Source organism: Pseudophryne corroboree, chromosome 4, assembly GCF_028390025.1.
Source record: "Pseudophryne corroboree isolate aPseCor3 chromosome 4, aPseCor3.hap2, whole genome shotgun sequence".
Lineage (NCBI taxonomy): Eukaryota > Metazoa > Chordata > Amphibia > Anura > Myobatrachidae > Pseudophryne > Pseudophryne corroboree.
In genome coordinates this window covers 678031487-678041001 of record NC_086447.1, presented here as the reverse complement: position 1 = coordinate 678041001, position 9515 = coordinate 678031487, and the positions used below count along the sequence as shown (strand labels likewise).

General features: G+C 45.7%; 3 pseudogenes; all 3 read right to left on the bottom strand.

The window, feature by feature from the left end:
* Positions 1–5252: 5252 nt before the first annotated feature.
* Positions 5253–5414, bottom strand: LOC134913246 (U2 spliceosomal RNA; annotated as a pseudogene).
* A 1792-nt stretch (positions 5415–7206) lies between these two features.
* Positions 7207–7330, bottom strand: LOC134913265 (U2 spliceosomal RNA; annotated as a pseudogene).
* An 801-nt stretch (positions 7331–8131) lies between these two features.
* LOC134913258 (U2 spliceosomal RNA) lies at positions 8132–8232 on the bottom strand (annotated as a pseudogene).
* Positions 8233–9515: the final 1283 nt, after the last annotated feature.

Genomic DNA, 9515 nt, shown 5'->3' with positions numbered 1-9515 from the left:
CCATCTAAATAATAATGACACGTGGACATCATTTTAAATCTTTAACACATTTCTTTATTCTTTTATTTCTTTATTCCTCTCATTCACATGTTTGTTAGTTTTTGTGATTTTCACTTCTATGTTTCACTATTGTCTTGGATTAATGTGTGAGCTATAATCACATTTTCTTAAATATTAGGAAATTAAAACCTATATTTTAATAATTTTTTCCTCACTTGTGCATTGACAATATAGATTCTTTCTCCCAATTTTGCCAGGAATATAATACCGGTCCTGATGTGTTGTGAGCAATGCGAACCCGTGAGGGGACATGCTGCACTCGCTGCCGGGATTCCGCCTGTTGGGATCTCTGCGTCAGTCTCCATTCCCCCCCCATCACCGGGATCTCATACTGATCCCATTGTGTCAATAAAGAAATTCTGACTGTGCATCGGAAATCGGATTGGAAAAAGTTAAACGTTTTCTAGTTGAATCATTATCCAGTTTTAGGCAACATACTGTACTAAACTCTGCAAAGGAAAGTGCACAAAAAATCCCAAAGTCAGGGAAAAAGAACTAGTTACTGCTTGGGTGCACACAATCTTCAACTAGAAGGTATATTAAAATATAAGCTTTATTATTTCGCTAAAATCAGTATCTATCCCCAAAGTTAATATAATGTAATGGCTTAAATGCCCATGTATAATGTCGGTAGAGAAGTTGTATAAATCTTATTCTTATCCCTGGGATATAAAAAAAAAGTGAAATTATAAAATTGATAAGAAAAATAATAGAATAAGTGCAGAACTCAAGAAATTAGACACGTGGATGAAGATTTAAAACCAAAAGCTGATGTGCTCGTTATTTGTGTTTCTGTGTCTGTAATGTCTACAGATGTATTAAAAGGCGGTATTTGTAATCATTCACTGCCTTTTGTGTGCTCCAAAAGCAGATACTATTTAAGCAAGACAGTATAATATTACACAACAGTATTGGACTTTGTATAACGACCGCTTCTTTTATATGCTTATTAGTCACAAATTACATGGACACACACAGTTGATATATCTTTATGATCAACAGAGCAGGGGTAATGGAAGGATGTTTAAATACCTAATATCAAGGGCTAATTAAATCTCACGTGCAATTATTGGGAAATATTTCCTGCGGAAATAACCCATGTATTATAGTTCTCATTGGTAACAATTATTTTTCACCATCTTTTTTTAATAAATATAGATGTACTCGGTAATGTGCCTATAGGTGCTTAATTATTATATACAACTAAAATATATATCCATCATTGATCAGTGTTGATTATCCTTAATGTACTCTGTAGACTGCATGCGATGTCACAGTACCAGTGATGTAGCAGTGCTGCCACCTCACAGACCCCTGGTAAGTGTACTTGGAGCATGACCTGCTCAGTGTGTTGGAAGCACTACATGGAACAGCTGCCTGAACCAGAGCTGGAGGTGATCAGCAGGACAGTAAGTAATAAAGGAGGGGGACTGCTAAACCTAGCCAACATATTACTAAACAATCCATAGTTCCTCAGGTGTCAGATACAAATGTCAATCTTGCGGATTCTCCCATCTAATTTCTTTATATTATTGTCTTTAATGGGGGCTAATAAATAATCATTTATCATAGACAAATAACTCTCAGCAGCTGCCTAGTTGGGTCCTGAAGAAAGAGTAAACCTCTGGATTGTCACTCTTTAAGACTAGGCGAGCTGTGTATATTTTTTTAGTGCCGTTCTTTCCTCTATAGTTACACTGCTGGAAGGGCACTGGGACAAGTTGTCCACTGGTAATAGACTGAGTACTAGACATCTGATCTGTGTGTGTGTGTATATATATATATATATATATATATATACTGTATATATATATATATATATAGATAGATAGATAGATAGATAGATAGATAGATAGATAGATAGATAGATAGATAGATATAGATATATACAGTATTACTGTATTTATGCGGTAGTTCTAGCACTCAACCCACTTTTAATATGCTCTGGTGCCTTACTATTTTATATAAACATTATAATTGTGCTGATCAATATTCTTGCAGTGAAGTGTTTAATACTGAATTATTCCTTTAGAATATAGTTGCCTTTTTCTTATTTGTATGCCTTTTTTTTTTAAATGTTGTATTATAATGTGTATGTTTAGTAGCATGTATTTGATATATGTATGCACTATACATATCACATTATGTCTGTTTGTAGACTGCACAACCCGGTTTACTAGGCAGCACACCAGCATTTTACTGAAAGGTGATATCACAGAGCTGAGTGATGTCGCAGAGCATGTGAAGCACAGCTCCTGCACGCAGCTCCAGAATGCACTGCGATGGTTCCAGGTAAATACAGCTGGAAGTTAGGATTTTGTTTTGTTTATAACTATGGGCACATTTTATTGTTCACATTGAAATGAGTGGTGCTTGTCGAAAATGTGAAATGTGTGATTTAACAGGCTCTTTTTGTCACATTCAAGAGAGGAAAAGGAAAAATGTCCTGGGACTGGTGCATACAGAAAGAGAGATATTAATGTTATTAAAATATAACTTTTATTAGGGCTGATGTGAGAAAGGGTGCTGTGTGTACAGCGGCTCCAGCATATTCTCAAAGTAAAATTCAATTGGAGTGAACTATTATTCTATCTGAATAATCTGTTCTTAGATATGTGTAGTATATTTATTATATTTATGTGTCCCTGGAATTGGGAACATCAAGCATCGCACACATTCCAGAATACAGTTCACTGGTTGATTATTATATGGTATCAGTAAGGATTCTTCACTCGGTACTATCCACAAGTATATCCTGATTACACTGAGTTTATTTCGACATATATGGGTAAGGTATATAGCCTACATTCTGGTATTCGTATTCACCCCGTTTGTCTGTGCAGGGAATGGATATTTTCCCTTTAACTACAGTACTAATTAAATTGCAATTCTTAGTGAAGTTGGATCTGTTATTTAACATACATTATGGATATGCCTGGGTCCACAACCACTATTCCAGCAATATCACTAAAACTCAGGGAGGCTGATTATAGACACTTATTGCTCTATTCTTAATGCTGGGTACACACTGATAGATACATCTGCAGAACAATTGAACTGCAGATATATATATATATATATATATATATATATATATACAGACGGACTGGGCATTGTGTTGCGAATGTTTTGTTGATCCAAATGACCCAAACAGTGTTTCACATATAGGGGGATATTCAATTTGCCCCCAAAGAGACATCGGAAGTAAAAAAAAAACAATGTTTCTTCGGGTGCTGTGGTCTGGCTATTTAATTAGCTCGGCGGGTAATGAGTGCAGTTACACCCGTAAACACACAGGTTCAGTGAAACCTGTGTGTTTACAGGTGAAATAGCCCCTTTTTCGGATGAAAACGGGGCTGTTATCAGGCATTTTACTTTGCCTGCTGGAGGCAGGCGAAGCAAAATCCCTGATAAGACACGGCACGCGCCAGCTTATCGGGGTTAATTAGATAGCCCCTGGTGGCGTCACATTACACCCGCAGTCATTGCGGGCAAATTGAATATCCCCCTTAGTGTAAATCCTTATTAAACATCATGGGTCTTTGCACAGGAAATGGGAGGTTTTTTCACTAAGCTATTTTCCCTTTGACCACAGAAATAGATTTTCTTTTCTTTACTTGAAGCCCGAGGTGCATGACTACATCACCCAGTGTCTGTGCCAAATGTGCTGGGGACGTAGGTTCTTGAACCCTCTCCAAAAGGAAGCTTCCCCCTGGGGATCGATACAGCCTCTGGCCCTCCCCAAAAGGAAAGGGCCTCGGCAACTAGGAGAGAGGGTGGCCCATAAGTGTCTCACCTAAACCCCGAACAAAAAACCATGACGTGACTTACAAAAAACATAAATAAGTGCTGTGTAGTGCAATAGTGCAAAACACGTGAATAAATAAATGAATAAGCCCCAGCCAGAAGGTATAAAAAATTATCCCTGCCCTAGCCAAAAGGCCAGGGCAAAGGAAAGCGGGTGCAGACAGGAAGGGTTGAAGTGTTAAGTGCTAAAGTGCCTTCGTGCATTGGTGGTCTGAATACCCAGTGCATTTCCGGCACCCCTGTCCCTTCCAGTTCCAGGGGCACAAAACACCTCGAGCTTCGTGCTGCTCCCGAAACTCTCACCCAGACCAAGCTTCATACCCACTCTGTGCCAGGGTCAACCCCCAGTACGAGAGTAGATACTAGACCAGGCCGTTCCCACTCCACTTAAGGGGTCCTATTTCAACCACTAAGAAGGTAGCAGATACTAAGCCCAATTTTTCTCCACTCTCGACCAGAGGCATTGCCACACCCCGGCATGGTACACCACAAGGTGTTTCTCCATTTCACACTAGGAACCTCTCACGCTCTTAGTGTAATAACAGGTTTTTTGTTTTTTTCGACGCCCGAGGTGCGTGGCTTCATCACCCAGTGTCTGTGCCAAACGTGCTGGGGGCATAGGTTCTTGGACCCTCTCCAAAAGGAGAAGGGCCCCCGTTACTCCCCTACCCCTCAGAGCCAAAAGGCTACTGAGGGAAAAAAGGGACTGTGGGTCCCCCCTTGCCAAAGCGCAGAGAGACCCTCGAGTATCCCCAAGGTTGGCCGAAGCTACCCCCTGGGGATCGATACAGCCTCTGGCCCTCCCCAAAAGGAGAGGGCCTCGGCAACTAGGGGAGAGGGTGGCCCATAAGGGTCTCACCTAAACCCCGAACAAAAAACCATGACGTGACTTACAAAAAAACATAAATAAGTGCTGTGTAGTGCAAAAGTGCAAAACACGTGCGTGAATAAATAAATAAATAAATAAGCCAGAAGGTATAAAAAATTATCCCTGTCCTAGCCAAAAGGCCAGGGCAAAGGAAAGTGGGTGCAGACAGGAAGGGTTGAAGTGTTCCGTGCTAAAGTGCCTTCGTGCATTGGTGGTCCAAATTCCCAGTGCATTTCCGGCACCCCTATCCCTTCCAGTTCCAGGGGCACAAAACACCTTGAGCGTTGAGCAGCTCCTCACCTCTCAGCCAGACCAAGCTTCATACCCACTCTGTGCCAGGGTCAACACCCAGTACGAGAGTAGATACTGGACCAGGCCATTCCCACTCCACGTAAGGGGTCCTATTTCAACCACTAAGAAGGTAGCGGATATTAAACCCATTTTTCTCCACTCTCGACCAGAGGCATTGCCACACCCCGGCATGGTACTCCACAAGGTGTTTCTTCATTCCACACTAGGAACCTCTCACGCTCCAAGTGTAAGAACAGGTACTTCACCAAGTGTTTCCCTCGAGCAGGTACTACACTTGATCTTAGCCAAAAGGCTGACAGGTACTCCACCAAGTGTTTCCCTCGAGCAGGTACTACACTTGATCTTAGCCAAAAGGCCGAGAAGCGATTAGAGAACTAGAACTAGATTTTTTTTCTTTCTTGAAGCCCGAGGTGCGTGGCTTCTTCACTCAGTGTCTGTGACCAAACATGCTGGGGGCGTAGGTCCTTGGACCCTCTCCGAAAGGAGAAGGGCCGCATTACTCCCCTACCCCTCAGAGCCAAAAGGCCTACTGAGGGGAAAAAGGGACTGTAGGTCCCTCCTTGCTGAAGCGCAGAGGGACCCTCATGTATCCCCAAGGTTGGCTGAAGCTTTCTCCTGGGGATCGAAAACAGCCTGTAGTCCTCCCCAAAAGGAGAGGGCCTCGGCAACTAGGGGAGAGGGTGGCCCATAAGGGTCTCACCTAAACCCCAAACAAAAAAGTGACGTAACACACTACAAAACATAAATAAATGCTTGTGTAGTGCAAAAGTGCAAAACACGTGCATAAATAATTAAATAAGCCCCAGCCAGAAGGCCGGGGGGGATAAAAAATTATCCCTGCCCTAGCCAAAAGGCCAGGGCAAAGGAAAAAGGTGCAACAAAAGTTGGGGAAGTGAAAGTGCAAAGTGCTGTACTTGTGCAAAGGTGAACATCCAACACCAGTGCAGGTTCAGGCACCCCTGGCTCTTCCAGCACCAGGGGCACATGTCACCTCGAGCTTCTAGCTGCTCCCAGCCTCTCAGCCAGACCAAGCTTCATACCCACTCTGTGCCAGGGTCAACCCCCAGTACGAGAGTAGATACTAGACCAGGCCGTTCCCGCTCCGCGTAAGGGGTCCTATTTCAACCCCTAAAAAGGTAGCGGATACTAAGACCGTTTTTTTCTCCACTCTCGACCAGAGGCCTTGCCACACCCCGGCATGGTACTCCACAAGGTGTTTCTCCATTCCACATCTAGGAACCTCTCACGCTCCTAGTATAAGAACAGGTACTCCACCAAGTGTTTCCCTCGAGTAGGTACTACACTTGATTTTAGCCAAAAGAACTAGAACTAGATTTTTTTTTTTTTTTACTTGAAGCCCGAGGTGCGGTGCTTCTTCACCCAGTGTCTGTGACCAGACGTGCTGGGGGCATAGGTTCTTGGACCCTCTCCCAAAGGAGAAGGGCCCCGTTACTCCCCTACCCCTCAGAGCCAAAAGGCCTACTGAGGGGAAAAAGGGACTGTGGGTCCCCCCTTGCCGAAGCGCAGAGGGACCCTCGTGTGTCCCCAGGGTTGCCCGAAGCTTCCCCCTGGGGACCGAAAACAGCGTCTGGTCCACCCCCCATGGAGAGGACCTCGGCAACTTAGGAGAGTGGGTGGCCCATAAGGGTCTCACCTAAACCCCAAACAAAAAAACGAAACGTGACAAAACTACAAAAATAAGTGCTAGTGTGTTACATAAGTGCAAAACACGTGCATAAATAAATAAATAAGCCCCAGCCAGAAGGCCAGGGAGGGGGGTAAAAAATTATCCTTGCCCTAGCCAAAAGGCCAGGGCAAAGGACAAGGTGCACCAGAAGTAGGGAAGTGAACAGTGCCAAGTGCCTTACTTGTGCAAAGGTGGGAACCTAACACCAGTGCAGGTTCAGGCACCCCTGGCTCTTCTAGCACCAGGGGCACATATCACCTCGAGCTTCGAGCAGCTCCCAACCTCTCAGCCAGACCAAGTTTCATACCTGCTCTGTGCCAGGGTCCACCCCCAGTACAAGAGTAGATACTAAACCAGGCCGTTCCCTGTCCAACGTAAGGGTCCCGTAAACCCATACGAAGTAGGGATACTCGGCCCAGTTTTTCTCCACCCTCGACCAGAGGCATTGCCACACCCCAGCATGGTACTCCACAAGGTGTTTCTCCATTCCACATCTAGGAACCTCTCATGCTCCTAGTGTAAGAACAGGTACTCCACCCTGTGTTTCCCTCGAGCAGGTACTACACTTGATCTTAGCCAAAAGGCCGAGAAGCTAGATTTTTTTTTTCTCTTGAAGCCCGAGGTGCGGTGCTTCATCACCCAGTGTCTGTGCCAAACGTGCTGGGGGCATAGTATCTTGGACCCTCTCCAAAAGGAGAAGGGCCCCGTTACTCCCCAACCCCTCAGAGCCCAAAGGCCTACTGAGGGGAAAAGGGTCTGTGGGTCCCTCCTTGCCGAGGCGCAGAGGGACCCTCGTGTGTCCCCAGGGTTGGCCGAAGCTTCCCCCTGGGGACCGAAAACAGCGTCTGGCCCTCCCCAAAAGGAGAGGGCCTCAGCAACTAGGGGAGAGGGTAGCCCATAAGGGTCTCTCTTAAACCCCAACGAAAAACCGTGAACGTGACATACTAAACAAAAATAAGTGCTGTGCATAAATAAATAAGCCCCAGCCAGAAGGCCGGGGAGGGGGGTAAAAAATTGTCCTTGCCCTAGCCAAAAGGCCAGGGCAAAGGAAAAAGTGCATCAGAAGTTGGGATGTGACAGTGCTAGTGCCATCAAAGTGCAAAGGCGCCTGCACCAGTGCAAATTAAGGCACCCCTAGGTCATCCCAGGGGCACGTGTCACCTCGAGCTTCGAGCCACTCCCAGTCTATCAGCCAGACCAAGTTTCATACCTGCTCTGTGCCAGGGTCAACCCCCAGTACGAGAGTAGATACTAAACCAGGCCGTTCCCTGTCCAACGCAGGGTGATTGTTACCCTTACGTAGTAGGGATACTAAGCCTGGTTTTTCTCCACTCTCGACAAGAGGCCTTGCCACACACTGGCATGGTACTCCACAAGGTGTTTCTCCATTCCACATCTAGGAATCTCTCACGCTCCTAGTGTAAGAACAGGTACTCCACCCTGTGTTTCCCTCGAGCAGATACTACACTTGATCTTAGCCAAAAGGCCGAGAAGCGAGATTTTTTGATTGAAAAAGCAGTCTTTATTGGCATAAAGTAGCAAAAAACATACATAAACATGACAAACATAAGTACCGTGTCGCAGCACAGCCAAAACACAGTACAGATGCAGACGGTATAGTGCAGTCGAAGAACTACGGCACAGGCCAGCCTACACTATAGTTCTCAGACTATACTATGCATGTAAACTATACAATAACACAACAGTTAATAAGGCTATGGGTGTGGAGGGTAGGAGGGTGAGGGAGGGTGAATCACATGCCCGAAGCTTTATTGAAAGACAGACACATATAAGGGGAGGGGCAATAAATAGAAAGACATCAACAAAACATCAGACATTGTGAGTGGGGGGGAAGGGGCCACGGTCCCAAAGTCTCATTGATCAGTTCAAACAAGGGGAGAGGGTCAGAAAAAGGGGAGTTTTAGTCCTCTACTTCCTCACGGCTGTCCATGATGGAATAGTCTCTTAGCAGGCTGTGAACCAGCCTGCAACAGTCCTGGATGGACATCCTCTCCCTCCGCAGTATGAGGCGGTTCCTGGCGAGCCACGACGCGTCCTTAACACAGTTCATAAGGCGCCAGGCTTCCTGGATCGCCCCAACGGTGTGGGTGCCCGGGAATAGTCCGTAGAGTACCGAATGGTACGTGAGGCAGTTCCTTGGCACACAGTTTTTCAGTTCGTTTTCCAGGGCATCCAACAACAACTGGGCACAGGCACAGTACCAAAACAGGTGCATAAATGTTTCCTCATGTATGATGCACCTGGGGCAATGTCTGTACCTGCACAGGTTCCGGGAGTGCATGAATGACCTGAGGGGTAAACCCCCTTGGATGGCCATCCATGACAGGTCTTTGTGTCTGTTTGTGAGCCTTTGGAGGCCACATTCTCCCAGACCTGTTTGGCAGTCGCTGAAGGGAGCCCCGGAATCGGCTCCAAATCGTCTTTAGCTCTGATGAGCTTGTAGATAGTCTTCGGTTTCCATAAGTCAGGCTTAACTCCCTCCAGTTGGTGTTCCCTCACGAACTTGGACACGTCCAGGTAGAACCACGGGGTGTTCCAGTTGTAAGGGATGGAGCTGTCCCATTTGTCCCAGCCAAGGTTCCTCCAAAGAGGCAGGAGGAAGAAACGGGACATGGAGTTTCCTGCAGAGTCGTTAAAGTTCTCGCACAAAGTCCTGCGGATGCAGCTACACACAAAGAAGGCTCGAAGCATGGTGGGGACGTCCGGTATTCCCTTTCCACCTTTGAGGGGCTCCTTGTACATAACTGATCGCTTTACTCT